Genomic DNA, 14373 nt, shown 5'->3' on the forward strand with positions numbered 1-14373 from the left:
ACATTTTTGGGTGCCGGCCGGGGTGGCGGAGCGGTTGTAGGCGCTACAGTCTGGAACTGCGCGACCGCTACGTTCGCAGGTTCGATTCCTGCCTCGGGCATGGATGTGTGTGATGTCCTTCAGTAAGTTAGGTTTAAGTAGTTCGACGGATGACCTCAGAAGTTAAGTCCCATTGTGCTCAGAGCCATTTGAACTATCTTTGGGCGGGTTTAGTGGCATCTCTGAATAGTCGAAGGGACTGTGTCTGCGTAAAATATCCACAGTCAACGTCTACCTTCAGGAGTTCTGGGAACAGGCGTGATGCAAAACCTTTCTTTATGTGTATATTATCTGCTTCAAATGTGTTTATCTACTGCATCGTGTGGACAGAATGGCTAGATGGTAAAAGTGAAGATCTTGTAAGTGCAACATTAGGCATTCAATGGGGCCCTCTCAGCGAAGTCAGAGACGGGTCTGGAGAAAAGGCCGATGTTTACCGCAAGGTCTCGTCTAAGGTGTGGAGGACGCTGTGATCGTTATTGGACACACTTGGTGCAACCAGCTGCAAATCGTAGGTCATGACAACACGACTGAAGTTCGCTGCTTATTTTCTGACGCCATCTTTGGTTTCTTTAGGCAGTTGGCTGAATTGGTGAAGGCTGTTACGATCGGACACCAGGTCCTATTTGTAGAATCGTACCATGAGTTTTCGCTCTCCTCTAGTTCGGTGCCGAGTGGAAGATCCAACCCAGAGGCACACACTGACCTGCCACATCAGTAGATCAGGCGTGCACTACACAAAGGAAACGGCTGTTCAAATGACTCTGAGCACTATGCGACTTAACTTCTGAGGTCATCAGTCGCATAGAACTTAGAACTAATTAAACCTAACTAACCTAAGGACATCACACACATCAATACCCGAGGCAGGATACGAACCTGCGACCGTAGCGGTCGCTCGGTTCCAGACTGCAGAGCCTAGAATCGCACGGCCACTCCGGCCGGCGGAAACGGCTGTTCAGGTAGCTGAGTACACACCGGTGTTCGACGATTCAGACATCGAAGTTAGATGAGACACATCACCCTCCGAGCCTCGCAGACCGAAAATACTGTAATATCTCTTCATGTTCGATGAGTTATTCTGATACAATTCTACCCTTGAATGACATTTACTTATTTTATATCTTCATACTCGCAGAATCCATGCGCAAAGTAGTTACATACAATAGCTATTCCATGAGTGCATAATTATTCTTTGTAGTACTCCCTTTTTGGTGGTTGTTAGAAAAAAAGCTTCCGAGATTGTCTGCGTGCCGATTAGCCTGAGCTTTGTTTGAGGAACTGTAATCTGATTATTGAGATTTATGACAGAAGATAACTGATACGAAATTGTACGATTAAAAGATATATATATATATATATATATATATATATACATATATATATATATATATATATATATATATATATATATATATATATATTGCTCCTTCATACAATAGGTGTCTATTTGACATTTGAGAATTAATGATATTCATCGATATATTGCGTAGTTGTTAATCAGAAGGGAACTTCTGAAAGACTGGATACGAACCTGCATGTAATAATCCAAGAGCTCCATTACTTCTTCGGAAGGTTAAACTTCATCAGAGCCAAATATCCGCTTGATCTGAGATTTCCCGACTGATTATACAACGCTCCTAAAATTACGAGGCATTTTATTTGTACAGATTAGCAGACTGCCGCAAAGCACGAGCCTCCAGAGAACAAGAATCATCGCCAGATTTCATTCTAACAAGTAAAATTTCTGGATCATTTTGAGTGACTGAGCTACGACTGTGTTTCCTATTATCAATGATTGATTGCTCGAACGAATTGAGAACTACATAATTACATAGATAGGAAGAAAAATTACAATAGATAAGATTAATATGATATTAATAAATTTAAAGAACATTCATGGTAAGGACCCAGAATCAGTACCGCTTGTTAAAAGTATTAATGGTCAGTGTTCTCTGTTAATCGTGGCGCGGTAGAGGTCCCGGTCTGCTGATCTGGTGACATATTTAGCAGGCATTTTTCTGGCTGTGGACGAGAAGACGCTAGAGATGAATACACGCAGATCTAATTCACCGGTGTCCACAAGGCAGTGTGACTGCAGTGACCGGGTGGGGTCTTGCAGGGTGCACTGGAATGGTCTGGACAGCTGGGCAGCGAGTGGATTACGCAGCAAGCGGTCGCTCGAGGAAGACGCCGTATCGCGAGGACAAGCGAACATCGGAGCAGTTCGGTGACCGACGGGTTGGTAGGACAAGGAAGAGAGAAAGGTGGTGACTGCGCCATGTGTTTAAGATTATCCAAGTGGAGCACTCCTGTTTGACTGTCAGTCCTCTGCTTTATCGAAGTTTATGGTGAATTAATTTTCTGTGCCGTCTAGCAGTGCTTGACGTTAAATCATCGTGTATCTAAGTTCACTTAGGTCAGTTTATAGCACTTGTGGGTCGCATGACGTTAGCGACACTACACACTCTTTGCGCGTAGTTTTTTTATTTCTTTTGTTAACCCAATATTGGTTTGGAGACGTGATCGTGAAACGTTTTTGCTCATGAGCCAACCCCAACATTCTGTGGCGGAACCTCCGACCGCAATTATACTGATCTTATTACTAAATTTTTAAACTAAATAATTCTGTATACTACGAGCAACAGTATGAAGCAGAGAACAATCGATGCAAAATGTTGCTAATTGTGCGGACTGTACATGTGCATATCGCTATCCCATGACTTTTGTCTTCTCAGTGTATAATATGTGTGCCCGACACCATTTTACTTCTGTTTCAAAATTTATATCATGGCAGCTCATCGGTACGAGTCATTTTAGCCCGATAGTTGTCAGTACACTGTCAGCAATGGGACAGAAGCAATGACACATTCCCTGTCTCACGTCCTCTGACGCCGCAGTAGAGGGTCAACCTACGCTTCATCTCCCCCCTCCCCCGTCCCCCCCCCCCCGTCCTCCCCCCCAAGGTAAGGCCAACTTTCTTAACTCAAGATCTAATTCACCAACGACAATTAAAGTTAAGCATATCTTGAAACATTACAGTCTTCAGTTATTTCTGTTTGTCGCTGGGCAGGAGAACTACACACATAAGAAGCTTCTAACGTTAACTGCGTTCTTTTGGATCCGCTGTTAGTTGCTAGATGCATATGTATTACAAAATACGGCTGAAGTCCGCGGGGCCGCACGCACAGTACTCGATTGGGACCACATGCAGCCCACGAGCAGCAGTTAGACGAGCACAGGTTTAGGGTATTTTTATTTTCTTTTTTACTGTTGTGTAACCTACGCCCAACAACTCCCAGGCTTTCCACTCGACAGCTCCAGTGGCGCACACCCATCACCAGACAGTATTATTAACAAAGCTGATCGAAACAGGAAGTCGACAGCAACGAAATCCTTAGTTCAGTGTACATTACAAGGCTACATCATGTGCTAATAGTGATGGCGTAGTTGTTTTAAGTAATTCGATAATATCTAGAGAGGTTATTGCAGATGCCAACTATAAAATAATGTAGGTGAATTTAAGCATTAGAGGAATCGGATTCCTTTATAGACCACATGCATCAGGAGCTATGGCAGCAGTGCACTTCAAGAGACAACATATATAATATCCTGAGCACATTTTCTGGTAACGGTACTGAGATAGTGGCAGACTTCACTTTGGTAGCTATAGAATGAGAGACCCACGCGATAAGAACTCGAGCCGATTGTCCGATATTACTTAGAGCAACTAGAGAACAAACTCGTGAGGGCAAGGCCTCAAATCTCGTAGCAACCAACAGACCAGAACTTTCCAATAAACGTGGAGGAAGGTAGCAGTGATCATAAGACTGTTAAAATATACATCACGTTGGAGACCTTTTCACATTAATCACCTGAGTACAAATGAAGGAAACTGTGACATGAAGATACAGACAAAGCTTAACCACGGACAGTATAAAAATCTATGAGGTATCCATGCCTCGACGGGCTAAAGTAACAATAAAATTTTCGTCTCTCCCAATGCGGGAATTGCGAACTGTGCGAGCGTAATGGTTATGGACTTCGTGACATATGGAAGTTTGATGCTCTGCTGGAGACGTGCTTGGCTAGGGGAAGCAGTGAAGGCGACCGCCCACCTTAAGCGCGGTATCCTGGTTCGAGTTCTGGTCCGGCACTAATTTTCGTACGTCGCAAACATTTGACAAAATACATATTCGGAACTTGCGAATCTGTTTCGTAAAGTTATAATATAAATGACTAATAATAAAATGAAATTTTCACTCCACAGCGGAGTGTGCGCTGATATGAAGCTTCCTGGCAGATTAAAACTGTGTGCCGTGCCGAGACTCGAACTCGGGACCTTTGCCTTTCGCGGGCAAGTGCTCTACAAACTGAGGTACCTAAGCACGACTCACGCCCCGTCCTCACAGCGCGCGGAAGGCAAAGGTCCCGAGTTTGAGTCTCGGTCCGGACACAGTTTTAATCTGCCAGGAAGTTTCATATCAGCGCACACTCCGCTCTAGAGTGAAAATTTCATTCTAGGAACATCCCTGAGGCTGTGGCTAAGCCATGTCTCCGTAATATCCTTTCTTCCACGAGTGCTAGTTCTGCAAGTTTCGCAGGAGACGTTCTGTGAAGTTTGGAAGGTAAGAAACGAGGTACTAGCGGAATTAAAGCTGTGAGGACGGGGCGTGAGTCGTGCTTGGATAGCTCAGTTGGTAGAGTATTTGCCCGCGAAAGGCAAAGGTCCCGAGTTCGAGTCTCGGTCCGACACACAGTTTTAATTTGCCAGGAAGTTTCATGACTAATAATGTTAAGAAAGGTAGGAAAATATTTTTGATAACAAAAGTGACAAGGTATAAAGTGTAAATATTCATTTCATAGCACGACGATGTGGAGCGCAAATGGATAAATTTCGAAATCATTGGTAAACAATGCTTAGCCCGTTATGTACTGAATAAAGGTTTTGAGGCATGGGAAAGATTCACCGTGGCGTAGTAGCAGTATTAGTAAAGAGAACTTTAGGACGGGTCTAAGCGAAGTTAAAGCCAAGCCAACAATTAAAAGCTGTAAGAAGTGAAAATGAGCGTAAGAAGAGCAACGAGGGAGCGTTGCATGAATTCGAAAGTAAAATTTTGGCAACCGATGTGACTAAAATACCTTAGTGGTACTAGTCTTATGTAAAGTCAGTATGGGGATCTCTGAGTCCATACCGACACCGAAAAGAAAGACGACAGAGAGAAGACCGAAGTACTGCATTCGTTATTCCGATACAGTTTCGTCACGGAAGATCGTAATACGATTCGTTGTTCAGTCATCGCTCGAACACTAAAATGGCAGAGAGTAAGGACATCTGGACCCGATGAGATACCTCTGAGATTCTGCAGACGTTAAGCGATTGAACCTCTTCAGGCGTCAGCATTTGTTTATCAAATCTATCTCACTAGATGCTACCCAATTCTTTACACCAGTAAATATGTTACGATACCATGCGAAATTCCCTCTTCCTATATTTATCTCCCAATACAGACATTTTACTGCGGGAAGACTGCTTTTCTAGGACCTAACCTATAAATTTGCAAGTGCACAATCTCAGACGGAAAAGACGATAATAGGTCATAGGTGTAGTTTCTATAGTGGAGATTTGCGTAATAAATATCATGTGACTGGAAGATATTTCATGAACGCCACTGTCGTTTAAACACTCAAATTTATTAAAACACTGACTATAGTTGCTCTTGAAAAAGAGACGGTGCAAAAAAATCCTAATGGGAATAAAACAGTGACGGCAACCTTTGTGGCTGGTTAATAAGCTCATGCATACAGAGAAGATGTGAGCGTGTTATTAGCAACACTGACCCTAGTGGTTTCCAAAAGATGCGCTACCTTCCGCTCTCGACTGAAGTCCTTATCCGAAATCAAAGTAGATCTGCTCTCGATCGGGATTCGCGAGCGAACCTCAAGACTTTGCCTTTCCTTTACGTACCTGCCGGCCGGTGTGGCCGTGCGGCTCTAGGCGCTTCAGTCTACTTTCATACGCCAATCCTATCTGAAAACTCTCCCCTACTACTAAAAGATGCCAGCGCCAGCTCTGCGCTCGTGACTTCAGACTTTAGCAAACCAACCCCACCTTTTCCTACCAAGGTGCTAGCCGTACATCAGAGGGCCACAGAAATTATGAGTGTGCTCCCTGCCGCCGTTGGATAAGCAGCTGCCAGCAGAAAGTCGTATACTCCTAGCTCACTTATTTGTTACATAGTTTAATTCTTAATTTCTTTGCGTGTTTTTGGTACTTGCATTGTTTAATTCATAAATTTCGAGCGTATTATAGTATTTGAGAGTTGTAGCATCGCGTTTTAGTACCTGAATAGTGTCAATTCGCGTAGTCGTCTGTCTTCTGTTTTAGTTTTGAACGGCCAGTGTCGGTTGGTCACAGCCAGTGTGCTCCCTGCCGCCGTTGGATAAGCAGCTGCCACCAGAAGGTCGTATACTCCTAGCTCACTTATTTGTTACATAGTTTAATTCTTAATTTCTTTGAGTATTTTTGGTACCTGCATTGTTTAATTCATAAATGTCTGGCGTATTATAGTATTTGAGAGTTGTAGCACCGCGTTTTAGTACCTGAATAGTGAAAATCGCGTAGTCTCCTTCCACCGCCGAGCAGTGTGTCAGCAGTGCGCAAGCAGCAGCATTACTGCAGTTACTAGGCAATCTTGTATTTTAATAACCGTTTAAATTTTGTGTCGATTTGTTTGCGCTCTATGTACATTAGTTCAGACGTTCTTTGCACAACAGTTTTTAGCACGGATAGGGACTGCAACTGCTGTGTTCAGATGCAGGCTGAGTTGGCATCCGTTCGCTCCCAGCTTCAGGCAGTGTTGGCTTTGGTCACACAGCTTGAGGCTGTTGCCAATGGGCATCACTGTGGGGGTCCGGATGGGGGTTTGTCTGGGACGGCCAGCTCGTCCCACGCATCCCCCGATCGGACTACGACTGTGGCTGCCCAGGATACTGCCCACATTGGGGCTGATCCCTCACCTGTGGTAGAGTGGGAGGTTGTCTCGAGATGTGGCAGGGGGGCGAAAGACATTCCGGAGGGCTGAACGGAAGGCCTCTCCAGTTTGTCTGACGAACCGGTTTCAGGCTCTGTCTCAGGCTGATACTGATCTTCGGCCGGACATGGCTGCTTGTCCTGTTCCAGGGGTTGCCCCTCAGTCTGCAAGATCTGGGCGGTCGCAGAGGGTGGGCTTACTGGTAGTTGGGAGCTCCAACGTCAGGCGCATAATGGGGCCCCTTAGGGATATGGCAGCAAGAGAGGGGAAGAAAACCAATGTGCACTCCGTGTGCATACCGGGGGGAGTCATTCCAGATGTGGAAAGGGTCCTTCTGGATGCCATGAAGTGTACAGGGTGCACCCATCTGCAGGTGGTCGCTCATGTCGGCACCAATGATGTGTGTCGCTATGGATCGGAGGAAATCCTCTCTGGCTTCCGGCGGCTATCTGATTTGGTGAAGACTGCCAGTCTCGCTAGCGGGATGAAAGCAGAGCTCACCATCTGCAGCATCGTCGAGGACTGACTGTGGACCTTTGGTACAGAGCCGAGTGGAGGGTCTGAATCAGGGGCTGAGACGGTCCTGCGACCGGGTGGGCTGCAGATTCCTCGACTTGCGCCGTAGGGTGGTGGGGTTTCGGGTTCCACTGGATAGGTCAAGAGTCCACTACACGCAGCAGGCGGCTACATGGGTAGCAGGGGTTGTGTGGCGTGGACTGGGCGGTTTTTTGGTTAGATGGCCTCGGGCAAGTACAGAAAGGGCAACAGCCTCAAAGGATGTGGGGCAAAGTCAGGACATGCGAGGACCAAACAGAAATCGGTATTGTAATTGTAAACTGTCGAAGCTGCATTGGTAAAGTACCGGAACTTCAAGCGCTGATAAAAGCACCGAAGCTGAAATCGTTATAGGCACAGAAAGCTGGCTTAAGCCAGAGATAAATTCTGCCGAAATTTTTACAAAAGCACAGACGGTGTTTAGGAAGGATAGATTGCATGCCACCGGTGGTGGCGTGTTTGTCGCTATTAGTAGTAGTTTATCCTGTAGTAATGAAGAAGAAGTGGATAGTTCCTGTGAATTATTATGGGTGGAGGTTACACTCAACAACCGAGCTAGGTTAATAATTGGCTCCTTTTACCGACCTCCCGACTCAGCAATATTAGTGGCAGAACAACTGAGAGAAAATTTGGAATACACCTCCTTAGCAGTTCTTTTTCATAAATGTCATTTGATTCCACTAGAGCTTCATAAAGCGTATGCTAAGCATGTCTGGCAGTTACATGTGATAATATACGGTTACTTTCTTTGTTGTTGTGGACGGGACTTATGATTTAGTTACATTTTCCTGAATTTTTATCTTTGGTTTCAGAACTTTTCGAATGATTTAAGTGTTTGGAACACTGGAGTAATGCAAATATCTTGTGATTACTCTTTCTTTTGTAAACATTTCGATATGCAGTATAGATTACATAATCTTATTTCGTGTCTATACCTGTCTTGTGGACACTATTGTAGTAATTGGTTAGCACAGTCCTTTTTTTCTTGCTAAAGATCTCTGCTGGTATCAAACACTGATGTGGGTTTGAGTAACGAAATCCGGAGACTGAGATTACAAAGAAGTTAAAATGTACTGCGGTAGCATGATTAACGTGAAGTAAACGAAGCAGGACATGCAATGTGGTGCCTCGGAAGGAGCTTAAAACCTAATACGTAAAATACCAAATATTTAGACGCTTAAATCAATAGGCGAGGAAAGAAGAAATGCTGATGTCTCAATAAGGAGCCGTATTAATAAACTGAGGAATTTGTACTTGCCTCTGGAGGGGGGAAACGTTGGAAAAGTTGATAAAAACAATACTGTTTACACCGGCTAAAATAAATCTACGGGGACGTAATTTATAGATGGCATGAAGAGACGAACACATCGTTTTATAACAGAGGAAGACGGAAAGCACCGTAAAAACCATCAAAGTTCTGACTTAAAACAGAAAAACGAAAGTGCAAGGTTTATTCACGTGTTTTGTCTTATTTGTAAGTGGTTTTTCTACGAAGCCACTCTACAGTAAGATGTAACTTGGCAGATGATACTACATTCACCCTTTATAGGATTTGAATGAAACTGAAGTAGCTCTAACACTGTAGTTATGCTCTATGCGTGTTGGGATGAAAGATGCGGTTTTTGGCAGGCACGCTGTGGTTAGACGGTCGGCGATAACGGCTTTTCTTCGGAAATAAAGTAATTTCCGCAGATGTGCAGAGAGGTATGAGAATGACATCGATCTGAGCTGTAACGTGTAAGACGTAAACCCAAACGATGGGATCGCCTGAATCATCGTGTTCGGTCTTTCGGTCGGCCGAGCAGCTGTGGGGTATAACGCTGACAGATTTCCATTACTTGCATAACACAGTCTAGCAACACACCCTTGCGTCAAATTGAGGCCGTAAAAATACTATTTCCTTGAGTGTAATGCTGGGTTTGGACATCTGCCAACAAATACTTTATCGTCACAAGATTGTGTAGGAGTAATCCATCGAACTACAGACCTACATCGTTGACGTCGGTTTGCAGTAAGGTTTTGGAGCATATATTGTATTCAAACATTATGAATCACCTCGAAGGGAACGATCTATTGATACGTAATCAGCGTGGTTTCAGAAAAGATCGGTCTAGTGCAACGCAGCTAGCTCTTTATTCGCACGAAGTAATGGCCGCTATCGGCAGGGGATCTCAAGTTGATTCCGTATTTCTAGATTTCCGGAAAGCTTTTGACACCGTCTAGTAAGATCATCCGAAGACCAGTATCAGTTGCAAAGTGATTTAGAAAAGATTGCTGTATGGTGTGCTAGGTGGCAGTTGACGCTAAATAACGAAAAGTGTGAGGTGATCCACATGAGTTCCAAAAGAAATCCTTTGGAATTCGGTTACTCGATAAATAGTACAATTCTCAAGGCTGTCAATTCAACTAAGTATCTGGGTGTTAAAATTACGAACAACTTCAGTTGGAAAGACCAGATAGATAATATTGTGGGGAAGGCGAGCCAAAGGCTGCGTTTCATTGGCAGGACACTTAGAAGATGCAACGAGTCCACTAAAGAGACAGCTGGTAAGGATCCCACACCGCGCAGCAATATTCTAACAGAGGACGAACGAGTCCACTAAAGAGACAGCTTACGCTACACTCGTTCGTCCTCTGTTAGAATATTGCTGCGCGGTGTGGGATCCTTACCAAGTGGGATTGACGAGGACATCGAAAGGGTGCAAAAAAGGGCAGCTCGTTTTGTATTATCACGTAATAGGGGAGAGAGTGTGGCAGATATGATACGCGAGTTGGGATGGAAGTCATTAAAGCAAAGACGTTTTTCGTCGCGGCGAGATCTATTTACGAAATTTCTGTCACCAACTTTCTCTTCCGAATGCGAAAATATCTTGTTGAGCCCATCCTACATAGGTAGGAATGATCATCAAAATAAAATAAGAGAAATCAGAGCTCGAACAGAAAGGTTTAGGTGTTCGTTTTTCCCGCGCGCTGTTCGGGAGTGGAACGGTAGGGAGATGGTATGATCGTGGTTCAATGAACCCTCTGCCAAGCACTTAAATGTGAATTGCAGTGTAATCATGTAGATGTAGATATAGATGTAGATTGTGTAAATTTTAAATATATGTATTAAGTTGTTTACAGACTACAATAAATGTTCTCATATGAAATCAACCCGATGGTGTATTTTGCTATGCACGCTTTAAACATTAGAGCAACTTACTACACTGCATTAAGTCACATACCACCTACATTTCACTTGGAGGTATGTATTCTTCTCAGCAACTGCGCTGCATGTTTAGGAAATAGGGCAGTTGTTGTTACTTAGGTAGTTACTATTACAGTCGGGTCGCATTTGGGACAGGAATAATTCCGAAAGGCGACACTCATCGCGTCATTCTATACAGTGCATGGGGGCTTAATTATTTAAAATGCGAATATTTTTGGTTTTTGGTAGCTGTAAGTCCGATTACATAATGTCTCGTAAACGGTTGGCCCTGACTAGTTTTTGTACGCAATCTGATTGCATACAATAACAACAAACAATGAAAGAAAATTTTCGTTAACACAGTTAATTAATTAAGTCCCCAGCAACTATAAAACCTACTAAACCAAAGCTCAAGTGTAATTGTTCTGTGTGTGGGAATGTGACTCAACGTACACATCTGGCACGGTTCTTCTCCAACAAGACAAGAATTTTTAAATACCAATTATACTGACGTGATAAAAGAAAATTAGAAATACTATAATTGCTCAAGGAAAGCAGAATTACACTCTAATACAAGAACATACGCCAGATGCTTTGTTGACTGAACCTGTAATGACGCATTATTTAGGACACCGAAATAATGAAAAAAAAGAAACGGAGTTTGTTACCTCATTTATATTGATGAAAATCACTCTAATCCTTACAGTATATCTCCACACCGCCTCTCTACTACCACATCTCAACAAGACTCTTCAGTATCACATCTCAGCAAGCACAGCCTACTAGCACATCTCAACAAACACTCCTCACTACAACATCTCAGCACAGGCTACCCCGAGTCCTCGACAGGCACTGACTACTACGAGCTCTCGACAAGCACTGACTACTACGAGTTCTCTCCAAGCACTGTGGAGGCGGCTTAATAATACTCTTTGGCGCAATCTCTGGCACTGTGGCTCAGTGTAGCCACCTTTCATATGCCCCTCCTCCACAGGCCAGAATTTGATGGTATTTTTGCCAGCATTGGTGGTGAAAATACCACCAAATTCGTCCACAAAAATACAGACAAAAATAAAAGATAATATTAATACCTAAATATCACATAATTAGTTAAAATTTTGGCTTTGCACTGACCTTTCAATAACCTAATATATAAAATACAGTAGGCAATACAAATTCTTTCATACATGTGGCTTTACATAATAGTTTACACAATACACAAAAAATCAGTTTATACAAATGTTCACATAAAATGCTTTCAATGATTAGTTCCAGTAGTAGCACCCAGCGATGGTCAACAGGTGCAAACACCAACAAGTGACATCATTTTAGTAAAAGCAGTTTCATCAGTGGCACCCAGTAAAGTTGAGCAGGTACACACAGCAACAAGTGACATTATTTCAGTAGAAGCAGTTCATCAGTGGCACCCAGTAAAGTTGAGCAGGTACACACAGCAACAAGTCACATTTCTCAGCAGAAGCAGTTCCATTAGTGGCACCCAGCAATGTTGAGGAGGTGCAGACACCAACAAGTGACATCATTTCAGTAGAAGCAGTCCATCAGTGGCACCTAGCACTGTTGAGTAGGTGCAGACACCAACAAGTGACATTATCTCAGTAGAAACAGTTCCATCTGTTGCACCTAGTAGTGTTGAGCAGATACACATAGCAACAAGTCACATTATTTCAGTAGAAGCAGTTCATCAGTGGCACCCAGTAAAGTTGGGCAGGTGCAGACACCGACAAGCGACATCATTTCCATAGAAGTAGCTTCATCTGTGCACCCAGTAATGTTGAGCAGGTGCAGACACCAACAAGTGACTTCATTTCAGTAGAAGCAGTTCCATTAGTGGCACCCAGCAATGTTGAGTAGGTGCAGACAGCAACAAGTGACATTATTTCAGTAGAAGCAGTTCCATCTGTGGCACCCAGCAATGTTGAAGAGGTACACACAGCAACAAGTGACATTATTTCAGTAGAAGCAGTTCATCAGTTGCACCCAGTAAAGTTGAGCAGGTGCAGACACCAACAACTGACATCATTTCAGTAGAAGCAGTCCATCAGTGGCACCCAGCAATGTTGAGCAGGTGCAGACAGCAACAAGTGACATTATTTCAGTACAAGCAGTCCATCAGTTGCACCTAGCAATGATGAGCAGGTCCAGAGAGCAGTCCATAATATTCACTATCACTGATCACACTGTTCATCAGAGTTTATTAGCAGAAATCAAACATGTCCTAGTGGCACCAATCATGTAGAAAAAGTTCAAGTAACAGTCCATAATATTTACTATCACTGATCACACAGTTCATCAGCAGAAATTAAAAAGTTCTAAGTGTCACACATCATGTTGAAAAGTGCAGGTAACAGTCCATAATATTCACCATAACTAATCAGACAGTTCAGGCATGAACAATAGTTTGAATACACATACAAATGCTTTTACACACTAGACATATAAATTCTAATAAACACAAAAATGATATCAGATAATTGTCATATTAACTATTACAAATACTCAAATATCAGTAAACCTATAATAGTTATGGGTGTCAGTGCAAGCCACAACAAACAAATAAAATAATATTTAGGAGATAGGTGGGTAGGATTAGGAATGGAAAACACACAAAACACACTCACTCATCTTTCATCTACATTAAGTACTACTGTGTAATTGAATAGTGTTAACTGTGTAAATGCAATTCTGTCAAAATTTGATGTTCATCTTGTGTATCAAGTAATAGTGGCAGCAATGTATAACAGTCAATAATAGTTAAGTCAACGTCATAGTCATCATGTCAAGACCAATGTTTGCCAAGCCAGATCAAATGTACTGTTGTTGAACAACTGTCAGTGAGCCAAGATATGCAAATACTTCCTCTCTTCAAAAAAAAGTATATACTGCTTAGTGATTTAACAAAGTGTGTGTATAGACTATCTTCCTTCTACTTTAGTGTTCTAGTCTGCTATCTTCATCCTCCTTGTTCCATAAGACCAACAAAAAAAAAATATGCTCCTCACTTACTTTGCCTCTTATATACCAAAACTCCAATAATCATCAGCATCACATAATCTCAATACTTCAATAATACCTCTTACGTCGATACATATAAACCTTATCATTAATAGCATTTACCTTACCTTTTGTCCACCAAAACTCCAATAATCATCAACTTCACATAATCTCAATAATACCTCAATAACACTTCTTCAATACGTCGATACATATAAACCTTATTACCAATATCATTTCACTTCCATAACAACTCTTTCCTCTAGTCAGTCTCCTCGAACAAGTACAGATAAAATCCTAATGCAAACCTCATCATCCCATACAATCCGAAGACACACTGTCAACACACAACCTCTGTGTAATCCATCTGACCCAAATCTTCTACTCATTATGAATTATAAACAAAGAAATGCATACATGACCTCTAACAGACTTAGTTCGAATAACTCTCAGTAATTAAGTACGATTACGGAGCGTGAATGATCATAATATTTCACAGTGTGTACATCACTTCAAGAATTGTGGCAGAAGCAAACATGTGGAGTA

General features: G+C 42.7%; 1 long non-coding RNA gene and 1 other non-coding gene across 2 annotated transcripts in view; one reads left to right on the forward strand and one right to left on the reverse strand.

The window, feature by feature from the left end:
* The window catches only part of LOC124803641, a 1814685-nt gene that overhangs the window by 773338 nt on the left and 1026974 nt on the right, over positions 1–14373 (reverse strand). The window lies entirely within an intron of this gene.
* Positions 4722–4796, forward strand: Trnas-cga. Its single transcript has one exon. It is a non-coding gene; the product is annotated as a tRNA-Ser (tRNA).

This window comes from Schistocerca piceifrons, chromosome 1 (genome assembly GCF_021461385.2).
Source record: "Schistocerca piceifrons isolate TAMUIC-IGC-003096 chromosome 1, iqSchPice1.1, whole genome shotgun sequence".
NCBI lineage: Eukaryota > Metazoa > Arthropoda > Insecta > Orthoptera > Acrididae > Schistocerca > Schistocerca piceifrons.